Genomic DNA, 20573 nt, shown 5'->3' with positions numbered 1-20573 from the left:
TTCTGCTGCTGCCGCCTCGGCCTCTTCCTCCGCCTCTGGAGGAACGTTGGCACCTGCCGCCCAGCAAACAGGGGATGTACCACCAACACCACCACCACCACCTCCGTCACCAAGCGTCTCAACCATGTCACACGGCAGCGTTCAGCTCTCCATCTCACAAACATTTGAGAGAAAGCGTAAATTCCCACCTAGCCACCCTCGATCCCTGGCCCTGAATGCCAGCATTTCTAAACTACTGGCCTATGAAATGCTGTCATTTAGGCTGGTGGACACAGACAGCTTCAAACAGCTCATGTCGCTTGCTGTCCCACAGTATGTTGTTCCCAGCCGCCACTACTTCTCCAAGAGAGCCGTGCCTTCCCTGCACAACCAAGTATCCGATAAAATCAAGTGTGCACTGCGCAACGCCATCTGTAGCAAGGTCCACCTAACCACAGATACTTGGACCAGTAAGCACGGCCAGGGACGCTATATCTCCCTAACTGCACACTGGGTAAATGTAGTGGCAGCTGGGCCCCAGGCGGAGAGCTGTTTGGCGCACGTCCTTCCGCCGCCAAGGATCGCAGGGCAACATTCTTTGCCTCCTGTTGCCACCTCCTCCTTCTCGGCTTCCTCCTCCTCTTCTTCCACCTGCTCATCCAGTCAGCCACACACCTTCACCACCAACTTCAGCACAGCCCGGGGTAAACGTCAGCAGGCCATTCTGAAACTCATATGTTTGGGGGACAGGCCCCACACCGCACAGGAGTTGTGGCGGGGTATAGAACAACAGACCGACGAGTGGTTGCTGCCGGTGAGCCTCAAGCCCGGCCTGGTGGTGTGTGATAATGGGCGAAATCTCGTTGCAGCTCTGGGACTAGCCAATTTGACGCACATCCCTTGCTTGGCGCATGTGCTGAATTTGGTGGTGCAGAAGTTCATACACAACTACCCCGACATGTCAGAGCTGCTGCATAAAGTGCGGGCCGTCTGTTCGCGCTTCCGGCGTTCACATCCTGCTGCTGCTCGCCTGTCTGCGCTACAGGGTAACTTCGGCCTTCCCGCTCACCGCCTCATATGCGACGTGCCCACCAGGTGGAACTCCACCTTGCACATGCTGGACAGACTGTGCGAGCAGCAGCAGGCCATAGTGGAGTTTCAGCTGCAGCACGCACGGGTCAGTCGCACTACAGAACAGCACCACTTCACCACCAATGACTGGGCCTCCATGCGAGACCTGTGTGCCCTGTTGCGCTGTTTCGAGTACTCCACCAACATGGCCAGTGGCGATGACGCCGTTATCAGCGTTACAATACCACTTCTATGTCTCCTTGAGAAAACACTTAGGGCGATGATGGAAGAGGAGGTGGCCCAGGAGGAGGAGGAGGAGGAGGGGTCATTTTTAGCACTTTCAGGCCAGTCTCTTCGAAGTGACTCAGAGGGAGGTTTTTGGCAACAGCAGAGGCCAGGTACAAATGTGGCCAGCCAGGGCCCACTACTGGAGGACGAGGAGGACGAGGATGAGGAGGAGGTGGAGGAGGATGAGGATGAAGCATGGTCACAGCGGGATGGCACCCAACGCAGCTCGGGTCCATCACTGGTGCGTGGCTGGGGGGAAAGGCAGGACGATGACGATACGCCTCCCACAGAGGACAGCTTGTCCTTACCCCTGGGCAGCCTGGCACACATGAGCGACTACATGCTGCAGTGCCTGCGCAACGACAGCAGAGTTGCCCACATTTTAACCTGTGCGGACTACTGGGTTGCCACCCTGCTGGATCCACGCTACAAAGACAATGTGCCCACCTTACTTCCTGCACTGGAGCGTGATAGGAAGATGCGCGAGTACAAGCGCACGTTGGTAGACGCGCTACTGAGAGCATTCCCAAATGTCACAGGGGAACAAGTGGAAGCCCAAGGCCAAGGCAGAGGAGGAGCAAGAGGTCGCCAAGGCAGCTGTGTCAATGCCAGCTCCTTTGAGGGCAGGGTTAGCATGGCAGAGATGTGGAAAACTTTTGTCAACACGCCACAGCTAACTGCACCACCACCTGATACGCAACGTGTTAGCAGGAGGCAACATTTCACTAACATGGTGGAACAGTACATGTGCACACCCCTCCACGTACTGACTGATGATTCGGCCCCATTCAACTTCTGGGTCTCTAAATTGTCCACGTGGCCAGAGCTAGCCTTTTATGCCTTGGAGGTGCTGGCCTGCCCGGCGGCCAGCGTTTTGTCTGAACGTGTATTCAGCACGGCAGGGGGCGTCATTACAGACAAACGCAGCCGCCTGTCTACAGCCAATGTGGACAAGCTGACGTTCATAAAAATGAACCAGGCATGGATCCCACAGGATCTGTCCGTCCCTTGTCCAGATTAGACATTAACTACCTCCCCTTAACCATATATTATTGGACTCCAGGGCACTTCCTCATTCAATCCTATTTTTATTTTCATTTTACCATTATATTGCGAGGCTACCCAAAGTTGAATGAACCTCTCCTCTGTCTGGGTGCCGGGGCCTAAATATATGCCAATGGACTGTTCCAATGTTGGGTGACGTGAAGCCTGATTCTCTGCTATGACATGCAGAATGATTCTCTGCTGACATGAAGCCAGATCCTCTGTTACGGGACCTCTCTCCTCTGCCTGGGTGCTGGGCCTAAATTTATGAAAATGGACTCTTACAGTGGTGGGTGACGTGAAGCCTGATTCTCTGCTATGATATGAAGACTGATTCTCTGCTGACATGAAGCCAGATTGTCTGTTACGGGACCTCTCTCCTCTGCCTGGGTGCTGGGCCTAAATATATGCCAATGGACTGTTGCAGTGGTGGCTGACGTGAAGCCTCATTCTCTGCTATGACATGCAGACTAATTCTCTGCTGACATGAAGTCAGATCCTCTGTTACGGGACCTCTCTCCTCTGCCTGGGTGCTGGGCCTAAACTTATGAAAATGGACTCTTACAGTGGTGGGTGACGTGAAGCCTCATTCTCTGCTATGACATGCAGACTAATTCTCTGCTGACATGAAGCCAGATTGTCTGTTACGGGACCTCTCTCCTCTGCCTGGGTGCTGGGCCTAAATTTATGACAATGGACTGTTGCAGTGGTGGGTGACGAGAAGCCTGATTCTCTGCTATGACATGCAGACTGATTCTCTACTGACATGAAGCCAGATTGTCTGTTACGGGACCTCTCTCCTCTGCCTGGGTGCTGGGCCTAAATATATGCCAATGGACTGTTGCAGTGGTGGGTGACGTGAAGCCTCATTCTCTGCTATGACATGCAGACTAATTCTCTACTGACATGAAGCCAGATTGTCTGTCACGGGACCTCTCTCCTCTGCCTGGGTGCTTGGCCTAAACTTATGAAAATGGACTGTTGCAGTGGTGGCTGACGTGAAGCCTGATTCTCTGCTATGACATGCAGACTGATTCTCTACTGACATGAAGCCAGATTGTCTGTTACGGGACCTCTCTCCTCTGCCTGTGTGCTGGGCCTAAATATATGCCAATGGACTGTTGCAGTGGTGGCTGACGTGAAGCCTCATTCTCTGCTATGACATGCAGACTGATTCTCTGCTGACATGAAGCCAGATTGTCTGTTACGGGACCTCTCTCCTCTGCCTGGGTGCTGGGCCTAAATATATGCCAATGGACTGTTGCAGTGATGGGTGACGTGAAGTCTCATTCTCTGCTATGACATGCAGACTAATTCTCTGCTGACATGAAGCCAGATTGTCTGTTACGGGACCTCTCTCCTCTGCCTGGGTGCTGGGCCTAAACTTATGAAAATGGACTCTTACAGTGGTGGCTGATGTGAAGCCTCATTCTCTGCTATGACATGCAGACTAATTCTTTGCTGACATGAAGCCAGATTGTCTGTTACGGGACCTCTCTCCTCTGCCTGGGTGCTGGGCCTAAATTTATGACAATGGACTGTTGCAGTGGTGGGTGACGTGAAGCCTGATTCTCTGCTATGACATGCAGACTGATTCTCTGCTGACATGAAGCCAGATTGTCTGTTACGGGACCTCTCTCCTCTGCCTGTGTGCTGGGCCTAAATATATGCCAATGGACTGTTGCAGTGGTGGCTGACGTGAAGCCTCTTTCTCTGCTATGACATGCAGACTAATTCTCTGCTGACATGAAGCCAGATCCTCTGTTACGGGACCTCTATCCTCTGCCTGGGTGCTGGGCCTAAATTTATGAAAATGGACTCTTACAGTGGTGGGTGACGTGAAGCCTGATTCTCTGCTATGACATGAAGACTGATTCTCTGCTGACATGAAGCCAGATTGTCTGTTACGGGACCTCTCTCCTCTGCCTGGGTGCTGGGCCTAAATTTATGAAAATGGACTCTTACAGTGGTGGGTGACGTGAAGCCTGATTCTCTGCTATGACATGAAGACTGATTCTCTGCTGACATGAAGCCAGATTGTCTGTTACGGGACCTCTCTCCTCTGCCTGGGTGCCGGGGCCTAAATATCTGAGGATGGACTGTTCCAGTGGTGGGTGACGGGAAGCCAGATTCTCTGCTATGGGTCCTCTCTCCAATTGATTTTGGTTAATTTTTATTTATTAAATTTTTATTTTAATTCATTTTCCTATCCACATTTGTTTGCAGGGGATTTACCTACATGTTGCTGCCTTTTGCAGCCCTCTAGCCCTTTCCTGGGCTGTTTTACAGCCTTTTTAGTGCCGAAAAGTTCGGGTCCCCATTGACTTCAATGGGGTTCGGGTTCGGGACGAAGTTCGGATCGGGTTCGGATCCCGAACCCGAACATTTTCGGGAAGTTCGGCCGAACTTCTCGAACCCGAACATCCAGGTGTTCGCTCAACTCTACTTATGATTATCAACCTGCAAGGTGACCCAAACTCACTCTCAATTGGTCTCACTAACTTGTATTAAATTAGATTGTATGCTATCTTTCACATACAGGGCCACCCCTCCCTCTTTTTTGCCTTCTCTGTCTTTCCTGTATAGGGAGAACCCTGGTATTGTTATATCACAGTCATTACTCTTATTGAACCATGTCTCAGTAACAGCCACTAAATCTGTGCTACTGGCATCTTCTGGCATTGTTCCGGGGGGCAGTCGGACTGCTGGATTATCACCCTTTTGCTCCCCTTTCCTAGTTTAAATGCTCCTTTGCAAATACTTTGAACTGTTCACTGAGGACATTCGTTCCCTTGAGAGAAAGATGCAAACCATCTTTCTTGTACAGTTCTTTTCCATTCCATCGAGAGCTAACATGAGACACAAAGCCAAACCCTTGGTTCAGACATCATTCACCAAGCCATACATTGAATTCCTTAATGCGCATCTTCCTGTGATGCTGAAGGTTATGTACAGGAAAAACTGCAGAGAATGAAACAGTTGATGCAACCTCCCGTATATCATTTCCAAGTGTGTGAAAAGCTTCCTTCACCTTTGAAACTTCATTGCAAGCCAGATCATTTGTCCCAAGATGGACAATAACATCCAGCTCCCTTACCTGCTTTGCTTGCCTAACAATATTAAGGCTACGTCGTCTATCCCTGCTAGCGGTAGCACCAGGGAGACATCTCACAAAACCATTTTCCTCAAACTTCACACCTCTTATAATAGGATCGCCCACCAACAGCTGCTTACTATCAGTCCTCACCTTCTCCTTTTTGTCTTTGGCTGCAGTCTTGCATACTTTAGGCATGGGAGATGATTGTTCCTCACCCACTGTGCCTGAGCCATCCTCCATGTTGCTCTTGCACTCTGAAAGTGCTGCAAATGAATTATGGAGAGCCATAGACTGTGGGACATGTCTTCTATCCACAAATCTCAGTCTACCAGAACCTGCAGTAACCCATCTTCCATTTCTAGGGGGCCTCTGTGGCAGTGCCATTGCAACGTTCCCAGCCTGAGTTTGTTTAACAGTTAATTTACAAATCTCAGATTTCAAAAATTATTTTTCCTGCTGCATTATGGAGAACTGTTTACAGATCAGACAGTTTCCAATCCTCCCAAGAGTTGAACCTGAAATAAAAGCACAATTCCTGCACAGAACCAGGTCTGCCATTTTAAAGAGGGGAAAGATTTTAAACAAACAAATCTTACTTTTTAGATTGTATCCACCTCCAGATTACCTCCTGAGTATCTCCTGAATATCTCCAATGCACTTATAAAAGCAGCACTTTGAAAATGCAGCAAGCTATTTTGTGCATCACTTTCTAACCGTCTGTCTTAGTATACATAATGGCCCCCAGCCAGGCCAGTTACATGATAATCTGAAGCTCTTAACATTAATTAATGTAGGAGTATCAGGTTTTTATGTACCTGGCAGGCAGCCGCAGGTGCCCTCCTGAATTCAACTGCATCTCAAGCCGCAGGGCAGTAATATACTTGAATATTGCCGTGAGAGTGGTGATATTTTGTACTGCACTGTGGTATTTGGTTCTGCAGGGGTGACATTTTGTGCTTCAGTACAATATTACTGACCCTGCCTATTTGTGTTGTATCTGCTTATTTGTGTTGCCCCGCCTTCTGTCAGGTTGGAATAGGCTACAACATGGGTCCACTTTTAGGTTTCCCAGTGCAACTTCCAGTTCCCAGTCTGCCCCCGGCAGTAATAACCTCCCCCATTGTGGCCCATAATGTCTGCAATAGTGGTCATCAGCTGTAATAATGTCACCTATAGTGGCCCCCAGCTGTAATGTTTCTTTTTAGCAAAAAATAAATAAAAAAATCACTCCCCTCATCCACTTGCATGTGCAGAGGCAGTCGCTTCTCTCTTGATTTAAAAGGACGTGCCGAAGGATCTGTGCTGAGCGTGATGTCCCAGCATGATCACGTGGTGATGTCATCAAGCTGAGCGCAGGTCCTTCAGCAAGTCTTTTTCAATCAAGAGAGGAGCGACTGCCTCTACGTGTGCAAGTGGACGAGTTGAGTAAATTTTTTGTAATCGCTTAAAGGCCAAATTGCAATAACAAACCCAATTTTAACGGCCGTTAGACAGGAGCACTCCCATTGATTTTAATAGGGTCTATCTTGCCATGAAAACAGTCAAAAATAGGACATGTTAAGAAAATAGCTATGTGAATAGCCCTTTAATTGGTGCTGAAAATCACCTTTTATAAAGACTCTTTATAAAGACATTATCATATATCATATCTATCTGTTCAACATCACTACACATGAATTTGCATTGGCTTTTTTCAGGGACTGTAAAGCACCAGAATAAATGCCACCTTCATTTTTGCCATATATTTGTGGCATCTTTTTATCTTGCATTTTGCAAACAGTGTTTGCCCACTAGCATTTTCATCATGATCTTTTTCCCCTATAGACAAGACAATGTAAAATATGCCAAGTACTACACCACGTTGTGTTTTTGAAAAGGTACAAGAAAGAAAAAAAAAGGCCACCTAGTTCACTAAAAAGCCATAAAAAATAGCAAAGAGAAAAATGCTTGTTGGTCCTGTGTTTTATATTTCACATAGACCTTCAGCTAACATCTGGAGCTGGCGTCTTTCCCGCAAGAAAATGCAAGTGTTAAAAAAGCCACTAAAAACGTGAAAGTGCACAAAAATGGTAACTAAACAGCTTTTAATTGCTCCACTACCTCTTCCTCTCCACTTCTTCTACTGCCCCTTCTTGACCACTTATTTAAGTGAACTGATAAGCAGTAATCAGCAATTACCATATTTTTAAAAGCAGACAGTTGTTGAGGGCTGAGAACATAAACTTTGCAGTCAAGTGTGAGACCAAAACCTGGGGCTTCCCCACATCATCAACGGCCTGACAAGAGCGACCTAACATTTTCCATGAGCAAAGCGGGCACCTTTTATCACACGTACATTCATAGTGAAACAAGCCTGCAGAGGGTTCTGTATTATAAGAGAACTGAGGAACTTGTTATTACATTCATTTCTTTCTATTAGCCATTAAATGTCAAAAATGACAACAAAAACATTGTTAAAATACATGACTTATGTCTTTTGCATGTAACTTATGTCTGTAGAACATGTTGTAGTCAAGACTATGACCAAATATAAGCTTCTTCTTTGTATTTAACTGCCATTTTGCCATAAGCAGCATTCAATATACGTGAACCTAGTGGCTAGAGATGAGCAAATGTTTCAAAAATTCAATTCAGACGCTTCACTGAGTTTTCCGAAAAATTAGCTTTGTTTCGAATTCATTTGTCACAGGCATGTTAAATCAGCTATATTCCAGCCTGCAGGGTAAGTGTATGTTGGTGTACGGTACATTACTGTGCATTGCAGCAACATGCATAGCTAGTCCTTTCTGGTAGTGAAACGCTTACTGTGCGTCAGTATGACAGACAGGTCACATACAGTATATAGATGCGTGCATTGATATGCGTCACTATTAGGGCTTCTTCACACCGTGTGCTGCCCGTGCTGTGGACCACAAATTGCGGTCCGCAATGCACGGGCACCGACCGTGGGGCAGCCGCATGCGGATAGCGGACCCATTCACTTGATCACACTGATTCTACTAAATTGTGAAAGAGCGGTCTCATCTCACTGTTGGGGTATCCACACTGATTAATAGATAGGTTATTTTGTTACCCACTCAAATTCCACTGTAGAGTGAAAGAGCTGTCTCATTTTACACTGTCTCCAGTTTCCATGTAGATTGCTTAAAAAGCTGGTGTGTAACACACTGATACAAGTAGTGGCCCCATGACAGATTAGATAGAGTGTCAGCAGTAAGTTTGTGTTGACATCACTGTTTATTTTTCCCTTCTTCTGATCTGTCAGAAGCACAACCCAACAAAAAACTGATCCTGTCTTTGGAGCATCCGTCTTCACACAGTCAGTATTTGGTCAGTAACTGATTAGTATTGGTAAGGCATAAACAGGAGTGGGTCCAAAACAGAGATGACACGTAAAGGAAGTATTTGCATGTCTGCTGTGTTTTGGACCCACTCCTGTTTTTGGCTTCCAAATCATGAGCATATCCTGACTGTGGGATAGAGGCCTAATGCTCAGTTTGCGTATGACATTGGCTTTACTCAGATGATAAAAAATCCTGCATGCAGGACTCTAATGGCCTCTATCACACAGACAGAATTTGTCAGTTTTTTGCATCAATATTTGAGCAGTATTGTTAAGGCTACTTTCACAGTCACGTTTTGGCTTTCCGTTTGTGAGATCCGTCACGGGCTCTCACAAGTGGTCTAAAACGGATCAGTTTTGCCCTAATGCATTCTGAATAGAAAAGGATCCGCTCAGAATGCATCAGTTTGCCCCAGATCAGTCTCTATTCCACTCCGGAGGCGGACACCAAAACGCTGCCTGCAGCGTTTTGCTGTCCACTTGATTAAACTGAGCCAAATAGATCCATCCTGGCACAAAATGTAAGTCAATGGGGACAGATCTGTTTTCTCTGACACAATCTGGCATGACAGAAAATTGATCCGCCTCCCATTGAATTTCAATGGAGTTCATGAAGGATAGGTCTTGGCTATATTACGGATGCATCTGGTTATATTATTGTAAAAAATTCGTTTTTGCAGATCCATAACGGATCTGCCCAAAACGCGAGTTTGAAAGTAGCCTAAGGCAAAAACAGGAGTGGGTCCAAAACAGAGATGACGTGTAAAGGAAATATTTGTATGTCTTCTGTGTTTTGGACCATGGGATAGAAGCCTAATAGATGATTCAAAGACAGGATCCTTTGTGGTTTTCATTTTCCAGTTCTTCTTAAGGATCAGGAGAATGGCAAAAAAAATGACATCAAGAAGGCCAAACAGGAACAGACTGGTGAGGGTGGCAACAGCAAAAGGACTCAACACTATGGCCCAGTCACAGATTGGTGAGGGTGGCAACAGCATAAAGAGTCATCATAGTGGCCTACTCACAGAGTGGTGAGAGTGGCAACAGCATGATTAGTCATCATAGTGGCCAAGTCACAGAGTATTGAGGGTGACTACAGCATGAGGAGTCATCATAGTGGCCCACTCACAGAGGTGAGGGTGGCTACAGCATGAGGAGTCATCATAGTGGCCTAGTCACAGAGTGGCAGTAACAGCACAAAATGGTTGCAGTAGGAGAAGCTGGCAGCAGGTGCGTGGCTTCAGGAGGGTGGCAGCATCAGAATAGTGAAGCACATGGCCAGGAATAAACGGGTAATTTTTCACAATGATTTGGTGTGGCAGCACACTGCAGTCAGAACATTACTGCCAGAATGATCTAGTCTGATACATCAGGCACCGGCGTGTGGAAATCCTAGTTCCTACTTGCCTGCCTACAGGAGAAAGCAGCAGAGCTCTCCTCCAAATATGGGCTGGGCAGTAGCTGCTGACTGTCCTCAATAAGCTCATCCTTGCTGAAAAGCGGAGCTGAGTCAGCAGCATAGAATACTTCCTGAGCAAAAGGAGCAGAAAAAAAAAGAGTCAGGTTCAGGATAGGTGGGGGCACAGAGCTTGTTCCTGTGCCATTAGTGTGGTGTCAAACTCCTGGCTGTGGGTGTCTTATGTCAGTTGAGATGATGAAGACCAAGTCAACCATTCAAGGACAGTTGGGTTGCTGGTCAAAACACGACTGCTGGATGACACTGATAGCTCTGGCCTGTTGCTGCGACTGCTGCTACCACCATCCCGTCGTCTGCTGCTACTTTTGCCAGCTCCTGAAACATTTTTGCAACTGCCCGTTCCCTTGGAAGGCCCTGGCACCTGTCTGTCGGACATACTGTACAGTAACTGTAAGTGGAAACCCAGATAACTGTAAATATAGACCGCTTTTTCTCCCCAATTGGAGATTCAAGGCCTAATAGAATAACTTATCTATAAAACAATATGGAAACCCAAATAACTTTAAAAATAAACCACTTTTTTACCCCATTAAAGGCATTATAGAATTACTTATCTATAAAACAATGTGGACACCCCAATAGTAGTAGTATTAGACTGCTTTTTCACCCCAATTAGTGAGTCAAGGCATAATAGAATTGCGTATCTATTAACCAAGGGGGATACTGTTCAATTAGTCACTGCACTCTCCTCATAGTGTATAAAAAGTCTCCCTACACTATCCCTGTACTCTCCCCATGGAATATTTTACAATTAAAGTCATTCTTAATCACTGTCCTTAGCGCTTGTCACATATCTCCCTAAGCTCAGCTCACAGTGAAATAGCGGAGACCACACGGGATGAGGCTTTTAAAGGGCTTTGACATCACAGGGGCTTACTAGCTGCTGACTGGCTGTCTGCACAACATTATGGGTGACCTTGTTTTCCAAGGCTTCTTACTTTCACTTTGTAACAGGTGTAGCTGCCATTTTAAGAAAAAAAAATCAAAGCGCCAGGAATATGGATTCTGTGCAAATCGAATTTTTCAGAAACTTCAGATTGAATTCCACTCCGGATGCTTTGATTCGCTCAACACTACTAGTGGCAAGTAGAGGATGGTTAGTTGTGTCATCTGTCAAATAGTACTGACATAGTAGTGCCAAATACCACTAGGTATTATATAGCATTTACAAATGCTGAATTTTGACCACCTAAGAAAATCTTGTGAACGCTTATGTAAACCCAACAATTTGCCCCATATCTCTCTCCGGAAATTGTAGTGAGAGGCAATGGAAGAGATTTATCAAAACTGGTATAAAGAAAAACTCTTAGCTGCCTGTAGGGACCAATCAGATTTCACATTTTATTTTTCAGAGCTCTTTTGCTAAATGAATGATGGAATCTGATTGGCTTCTATATGCAACTAAGCCAGTTTTCCTTTTCACCCGTTTTGATAAATTTCTTTAAATGTGTTTGTAATATACCTTGTGTGGTTTTGCTTGACAAGGGCTGGATGTAGATAACATGCTAATCATCACTCATTACTTGCATTTACACAAGGCACTTATCTTTACTATGGGTATGAACAATCCATAATATGATTAGTTTCAGATTTGATTTGGGTCTGAATTTGACCTAAATCCAAAGTGCCTGAAAAATTGTGTATGACACTCTGAGGTCTCCTAGGATTGTATCCAACCCATTGCAAGATGTGGGGAGTCTGTCACCTCCATATGGCCATATACAGTGCTTACATGGCTCTGTAGCACACCCATACAGGATTGTAACGGTACCTTTGTCTTTAGACTTGCACCAGCAGGAAAAACGAAGTGTAATTCATATGCAAATGAGCACTCTCAAGTGCCCAGGGGCGGCGTTCAGTGTGTAGGTGCCCAGGCCGCTCTGCCTTCTTTTCACTTTACTCCTCTCCAGCCTCTGCCTTTGCCCTATCGATGAAGCAAGAGACTTGGAGGGTGGGTAAAGGCAGAGACTGGGGAGGAGTAAAGTGAAAAGAAGGCAGAGCATCCTGGGCACCTACACACTGAACGCTGCCCCTGGGCACTTGCAGGTGCTCATTTGCATATGAATTAAACTTCGTTTTTTCCTGCTGGTGCAAGTCTGAAGACAAAGACAAAGGTACCGTTACAATCCTGTATAGGTGTGCTACAGAGCCATGTAACCACTGTATATGGCCATATGGAGGCGACAGACTCCCTTTAATGCTTTATTGGTAATGGCAAAGTTACAGTGACATACCATATTTTTTCCACCCCTAAAGTGGTGGGAAAATGTCAGTGCACTTAATAGGGCGAATACCAATGAGCACTTCCATTATAGAATCGCTCATTAGTATAGCAGGACCAGGGAGTGGTGAATGCAGCGCTTCCTGTGTGGATTCTGTACTCACCGCTTCCTGTTCTCCTACAGGGCTCTGCAGTCTGTGCTCTGACCTGCACACAGGATGGTAGAGCTCTGTGAACTCATGCTGTGCAACATCAGGTCACAACACAGTGCTGCAAGAGGAACGCTGGATCTCAGGAGGGGCAGCATCGTCCGGAACAGGAGAAGTGACTTTGGTTTTTTTTCGGATCTGAGATCTGTATGGGGGTCTAAGCTGCAGTCTAATCAGCATTGGTATCTGCACTGAGCTCTGATTGGCTGCCTGGGCTGTGGTCTAACCTAATCTGAGGTCTGATTGGGGGTCTAAGCTGGGGTCTAATTAATATTGAGGGTCTGATCTGAGATCTGTTTAGGGGTCTAATTAACATTGAGGGTCTGATCTGAGGTCTAATTGAAGTCTGATCTGATGATAGATTAACACCTGGGGTCTGATTGGGTGTCTGATCTAAGGTTTGATAACACTGGGGGTCTGACCTCAGGCCCCTCTAAAACCTAGGTGTGTATTATGGGCAAGTGCATCTTATAGGGTGAAAAATATGGTGTATGGGTAAACAGATGATAAAAAAATAGCCTGTCTAAAACACACTATACAGACATGTCCATGTGCATTAGGTCTTATATTGTTTTTTTTTATCCTTTTTTTTTATTGAGTCAAAAAAGCTTTACATCATGATAAAAAAAAAAGAAATATCACATGATTTTTAAACCCTATATTGCCCTTATACCCCAACTCCTGTCCCTCTGTGGGGGGGGGGGGGGGGGGGCAGCTGGGAGGAGGAAAAATTATAATGTGTTTCCTTCTTACTTTATATTACTGGTGATAGATTTGTTCCCAGCATATTGTTTTTACCTGGGCACCTCTGCCCCTCTATTGGAAATTTTTGTTAAAAACCTGATGTTTCACCCCCCAAAAAAGTCTTGAATAATTCTTAGAATGGGTAAATCCATCCAAACATACAGTGGTATTCTACCAAAGGGGTTGTCTAATGAAAAATATTCTACAATTTTCGAATCAGCACCTGGATCTGAATACTTTTGTAATTGCCTGTAATTAAATATTTAATATAGCCACTGAGTTATTCAATAACTCTTTTCTTATTTCTTTGTTCTATTTACTGAGAAGGCCGCACATGCTCAGTTTCATCCTTCAACTGCCTCCTGGATTGTGATAGGGAGAACTACAGAAGAAAGACACACCCCCTGAGAAAGGACATCCTACTTCAGCTGCCAAGTCAATATAAATCTAGCAGAGCTAGGAATGGGGAGATCTCTGGATCCATGTGAGGTACACGGCTGGATCTAGCTTTGTTGGAAAGAGCTTGTCATGTACTATATGATGTCAGATTTTCATTTCTTTTTTACATTAATCATGGGATAATAGTGGTGGTTTCCAGAAAGAAGCTGATGGACCTAATTAGACCGTTCTCTGTCACCTATATCATTTAAGAGGCAGGTACAGGGTGGGTAACGTGTTTTGGTGATCCTGGAGCTGGTGTAGATGGGGTACTTCATTCTCCTTCAAAGGAGAACTCTGATGCTTGTGGACTGAGAGGGTCTGTATTGGCATGTGCCAGGTCAAGATGGCCTTAAGGGGTTTCTGAACTATGGGGTGATTCAGTAATTGATCACAAGCAACATTTGCTTCTTCCTAGTCAGTGAGGACATGCCCCCCCCCTTCCCACAATGAATTGTCTACAGTTCTGATATTTCTCCCTGTAGTTGCATATCGACATGAAAGATTGGGGGTGGGGATAATTTTGGAGATGCTAGAATTCTTGGACAGTTACATTGTTCATCTGATAGATAAATTAATTCTTTCTGTTTCCTTTGTGCCATGTGCCATGGAAATTACAGGGTTAAGAAAACTCCAACCCCACAGACAGCTAAAGCTGCTATTAGGGTCGGTGACCTTACTTGAATAGTGTTTTAACTCCTTCCTCTCCAGAGCGCACAGCTCATAGGGAATGCTTTTCACATGATAATCTGGATTTTACCAGTCATAACACATTCTCAGTCTTGTTCGCACCGTGAACTGTGCTCACCTTTGCTATAGCTACACTAATTTATGAGGGAATTGAATCCTCAATATGCCGCTCACACTGTAAATTGCTTACAAGCATAAGCAGTCCAATAATGCATTCACAGACCTATAGAGAATCCATATTCCCTTGACAATCCAGTATGTGCGGCAGACTACAAACTACTCATCTCAATATATAACAGATTTCTTCCACTGACTAAAATCAGATTAATCCTATTTCCATTTAACAGGACTGTGCTCACAAATCCTTATGTTCAGTATATGTCTTATAAGGTGAGCATCAGATTGCACTCCAGACATCAGACTCTTCCTCTTGGCCCAGCGTATCCCAAGATGTGTGGTCAGATGACCAGCTTTTGTTAAAATCACATTTATATATATATATTGTGGGGATTTTCTCTGGTAGACAGGCTAGCGGACGCAGTATAGAGGTAACCACAAAGTCTTTAACTTAAACAGTTTGGTGTTGTATTCACAATATAATTGTACAGTGGCTCACCAATTTAGTATTATGGATAGAGGTGCTCTATCATCGGTACACCCAAAAACCGTTTGGTGAAAGGAATTTGATATATAAAAAATATGATGGCACACTCACATCTGGTGTACAATAGAACAAAATTGGTATCTTTGTTTATATGTAAAATACTTTTATTAATTACACAAAAAAAACAGGAAAAGATCTTACGCTGTATGGTCACAGAGGACTTTTCCTTTATCTAAATATAGCGTAGATTGATACACTATATGTTATTATGAAGTGATATTGTAGGTTGTCCTTTATCAGAATGCAACGTGATTCACAGAAATATATAATATAAGGTGCTGATGTAGGCTGAATATACAAAGTACTATGTGCAAGCTGGGTACAAGCTGGGTACATATAAGTTCTGGGTTTATATAGGTCCTGCGTGCGAGCTGAGTACACAAAGTGCTATGTGAAAGCTGAGTACATATAAGTGCTACGTGCAAGTTGGGTACACGAAGTCACCTAAAAGACAGACAGACAGAAATTGTCGGTTTAGGTGTTATATATAGAAAAGCATAAAAATTATTTTTAGGCATGAGCTGAGTACCCAGAATATCAGATTTTGACCAAATGCATGAGAGTGCTTGAAGTCAAGATGATATACAGCGTTAAAATATATGCACTTGTAATATCGGTTGAGTGTGCTATTTGCATCAACACCGAATTTACTGTGTGTTCAAAGTTTCAGAGTTTCAGTGGGTTTAGTCGTCACGGTGCAGGTGCACTGATTTTTATCAAAGTCCGCCAAATGCACTGAAAACAATATTCTCGTACTTAATCAATGGTGAACAATTCAACAGTTTGTATATATACATATATACAGCCAGGTCCATAAATATTGGGACATCGACACAATTCTAAAATTTTTGACTCTATACACCACCACAATAGATTTGAAATTAAACGAACAAGATGTGCTTTAACTGCAGACTGTCAGCTTTAATTTGAGGGTATTTACATCCAAATCAGGTGAACGGGTAGGAATTAGAACAGTTTGCATATGTGCCTCCCACTTGTTAAGGGACCAAAAGTAATGGGACAGAATAATAATCATAAATCAAACTTTCACTTTTTAATACTTGGTAATGCTCTGCCAGGTCTCTACTGCAACTGTCTTCAGTTGCTGCTTGTTCTTGGGGTATTTTCCCTCCAGTTTTGTCTTCAGCAAGTGAAATGCATGCTGAATCGGATTCAGGTCAGGTGATTGACTTGGCCATTGCGTAACATTCCACTTCTTTCCCTTAAAAAACTCTTTGGTTGCTTTTGCAGTATGAATGATCAGGGGGGGAACAGAACTGGATCGCACATCCACAATGCTATGCTTTTATCTAACTCACTTCTCAGCGCTATAATAAACTGTATAGCCCCCCATACTATGTGCTGTACAAGAGGCATTAGTGTAAATTTTGATCAAAAGGCATAAGCCCACTCACCACGCCAAGGTCGCCTCTTTGAGTGGGACCTAATCTGACAGGCGCAGCGACAATGCGGTGACAAAGCGGCACTGCCCTGGTAGGCGGCGGGACCCAGGAGTCAAACAGAACCTCTGCTGTCTGACAATGCCACCCACCCATAAAATGTACACTAACGCCTCTTTTACAGCATGCAGTATGGGGGGCTGTACACTTTAATGTAGCGCTGAGAAGCGAGTTAGATCAAAGCATAGCATTGTGGAAGTGCGATCCAGTTCTGTTTTTCTCCCCCTGATAATTATTTGAATCTTTCTTCTTTACTACTGGTATCAGCACTCCTCCCATTCGGCACAGGTGGTTTTAATCACAGAAGTCTGCATATAAGTGGTCATTGACCTGTAGCTCCTGATCGTAATGGACATGTTGTGTTAGACAACTGTTCACATGGTGCAGTACTGCGAGGTGGCCTTTGTTTTTGTGGCACTGTGCTGGTGGGTTGGTGGGACCCAGTGCCATGGCTGGCATTATCAGACAGCAGAGGTGCTGTTTGACTCCTGGGTCCCGCCGCCTACTAGGGCAGTGCCGCTTTGTCACCACATTGTCACTTCACCTTTTTGTCAGAGTAGGTCCCACTCAAAGAGGCGACCTTGGCGTGGTGAGTGGGCTTATGCCTTTTGATCAAAATTTACACGAATGCCTCTTGTACAGCATGCAGTATAGGGGGCTGTACACTTTAATATAGCGCTGAGAAGCGAGTTAGATTAAAGCATAGCATTGTGGATTGTCGGGGGGTAATAATTCAATTAAGAATTATTAATTATGGTCATATAAAAATAATTAACCATAAAAAGTGAAATTTATAAAATTTGTCATAAATTCTTAAAATCATGACCTGGTGAATTGTAGACAACCTAATTGATACAATTCACATCTGAGTCCGACTATTTCCTCAGATAAATAAGTTATTTTTGACGTGAGATGACGTTAATGATAAACATGTAGTTCTGCATTATACAATAATACACAGGTTTTATAAAAATATGCAGATTTATTGGTTACAAAATTATTAACATATATAAGTAAATAAACACAATGATACATGCAAATGAATATATATATATATAGTTAATATAAAGCATTACAAGCTTAACAATACATGTGAGCGGAAATAACTTGTCACATTATAACCAAGCTATTATTAGGTTAGGATATCAAAGTAGGAACATAAGTTATATACATCACTTCTGTTCAGAGAAAACCTCATGATATCAGGATGGGCATGTCTAATTCTAGACATCAATATAGAATGCTAAATACATTCTGCCCCCTTCTAACCAACTACACATCACATGACTTCAGGCATGGGCAAATCCAATCAAGGATATAACTTAGAAGAGATAACTGTATCCTTCCGCCCCATCCTGGACTATTTTCACACATATAACTGGTAAGACTATTAAGACAAATAACAGGGATCTAGGATCATTGCTAGATCATATCTTAAATGGGAAGGATTTAGCTTGGCGAAGAATGTTCTAGCAATATACAGGGAGTGCAGAATTATTAGGCAAGTTGTATTTTTGAGGATTAATTTTATTATTGAACAACAACCATGTTCTCAATGAACCCAAAAAACTCATTAATATCAAAGCTGAATATTTTTTTTAGTAGTTTTTAGTTTGTTTTTAGTTTTAGCTATTTTAGGGGGATATCTGTGTGTGCAGGTGACTATTACTGTACATAATTATTAGGCAACTTAACAAAAAACAAATATATACCCATTTCAATTATTTATTTTTACCAGTGAAACCAATATAACATCTCAACATTCACAAATATACATTTCTGACATTCAAAAACAAAACAAAAACAAATCAGTGACAAATATAGCCACCTTTCTTTGCAAGGACACTCAAAAGCCTGCCATCCATGGATTCTGTCAGTGTTTTGATCTGTTCACCATCAACATTGCGTGCAGCAGCAACCACAGCCTCCCAGACACTGTTCAGAGAGGTGTACTGTTTTCCCTCCTTGTAAATCTCACATTTGATGATGGACCACAGGTTCTCAATGGGGTTCAGATCAGGTGAACAAGGAGGCCATGTCATTAGATTTTCTTCTTTTATACCCTTTCTTGCCAGCCACGTTGTGGAGTACTTGGACGCGTGTGATGGAGCATTGTCCTGCATGAAAATCATGTTTTTCTTACCTTGCAGACTTCTTCCTGTACCACTGCTTGAAGAAGGTGTCTTCCAGAAACTGGCAGTAGGACTGGGAGTTGAGCTTGACTCCATCCTCAACCCAAAAAGGCCCCACAAGCTCATCTTTGATGATACCAGCCCAAACCAGTACTCCACCTCCACCTTGCTGGCGTCTGAGTCGGACTGGAGCTCTCTGCCCTTTACCAATCCAGCCATCTGGCCCATCAAGACTCACTCTCATTTCATCAGTCCATAAAACCTTAGAAAAATCAGTCTTGAGATATTTCTTTGCCCAGTCTTGACGTTTCAGCTTGTGTGTCTTGTTCAGTGGTGGTCGTCTTTCAGCCTTTCTTACCTTGGCCATGTCTCTGAGTATTGCACACCTTGTGCTTTTGGGCACTCCAGTGATGTTGCAGCTCTGAAATATGGCCAAACTGGTGGCAAGTGGCATCTTGGCAGCTGCACTCTTGACTTTTCTCAGTTCATGGGCAGTTATTTTGCGCCTTGGTTTTTCCACACGCTTCTTGCGACCCTGTTGACTATTTTGAATGAAACGCTTGATTGTTCGATGATCACGCTTCAGAAGCTTTGCAATTTTAAGAGTGCTGCATCCCTCTGCAAGATATCTCACTATTTTTGACTTTTCTGAGCCTGTCAAGTCCTTCTTTTGACCCATTTTGCCAAAGGAAAGGAAGTTGCCTAATAATTATGCACACCTGATATAGGGTGTTGATGTCATTAGACCACACCCCTTCTCATTACAGAGATGCACATCACCTAATATGCTTAATTGGTAGTAGGCTTTCGAGCCTATACAGCTTGGAGTAAGACAACATGCATAAAGAGGATGATGTGGTCAAAATACTCATTTGCCTAATAATTCTGCACGTAGAGTATATATATATATATATATATATATATATATATATATATATCTAAGCAATTATTTAATGCTTTGCTAGATTATGAGTCTTGATTCTTCTGCAGGTAGAATGAAGCCTCACAATATCCTAAGACTACATCTATATATGGAGATGATCAATTAATTTAATTATTTATTTATTCGCCAATCTAGATGGTATAATTTCACCCACACTATCAAATTAGTCTTAATAAAATGAAATATCATTTTCTGTGTCTCTTACCAAGTCCTAGTAGAAATCTCACTTCTGCTCCTAGGAAAGCTGGGTGGTCCATCATAGTGCATCTCACCATGGCTTTCATCTTGATAGACCCCTCTAAAGAGCTTAACTTCTCTTTCCTCTCTATCTTCTCTCCTCATTCTTGTGTGTGTGTTTTCCCCCCTGTGTATGGTTTATGATCACAAACTTATGAGTTAGACACACCTTCCTAGTTTGGAACTTTCCAATCATTGTCGGATGGGTGTGACTATTGATAAGAAATATGACATCACAACCTTACCCAGAATGCACTTTTGCTACTGTTGTAATGTCACCTACTCATACCTAGGTGGCACTGCTGTGTAAGCTATTTGCATCATAGTATAAAGGGTTAACTTATGTAAGTCTGAATAAACATATTATATACATTTGACCTTAAAATCTTTAATTCAAAGCTATAGGGATTAATTCTGACACTTATAGCAATTAGAGACAGACCTCTAGGCGTCTCTCTGAATGTTTCTCACACTGTTTATTTAAATCATAAATAACTTGAATGGCCTTGTTTTCTCACAGAGATATCAGTACCTCC

Source organism: Bufo gargarizans, chromosome 7, assembly GCF_014858855.1.
Source record: "Bufo gargarizans isolate SCDJY-AF-19 chromosome 7, ASM1485885v1, whole genome shotgun sequence".
Lineage (NCBI taxonomy): Eukaryota > Metazoa > Chordata > Amphibia > Anura > Bufonidae > Bufo > Bufo gargarizans.
Note: the sequence above shows the minus strand (reverse complement) of the source record.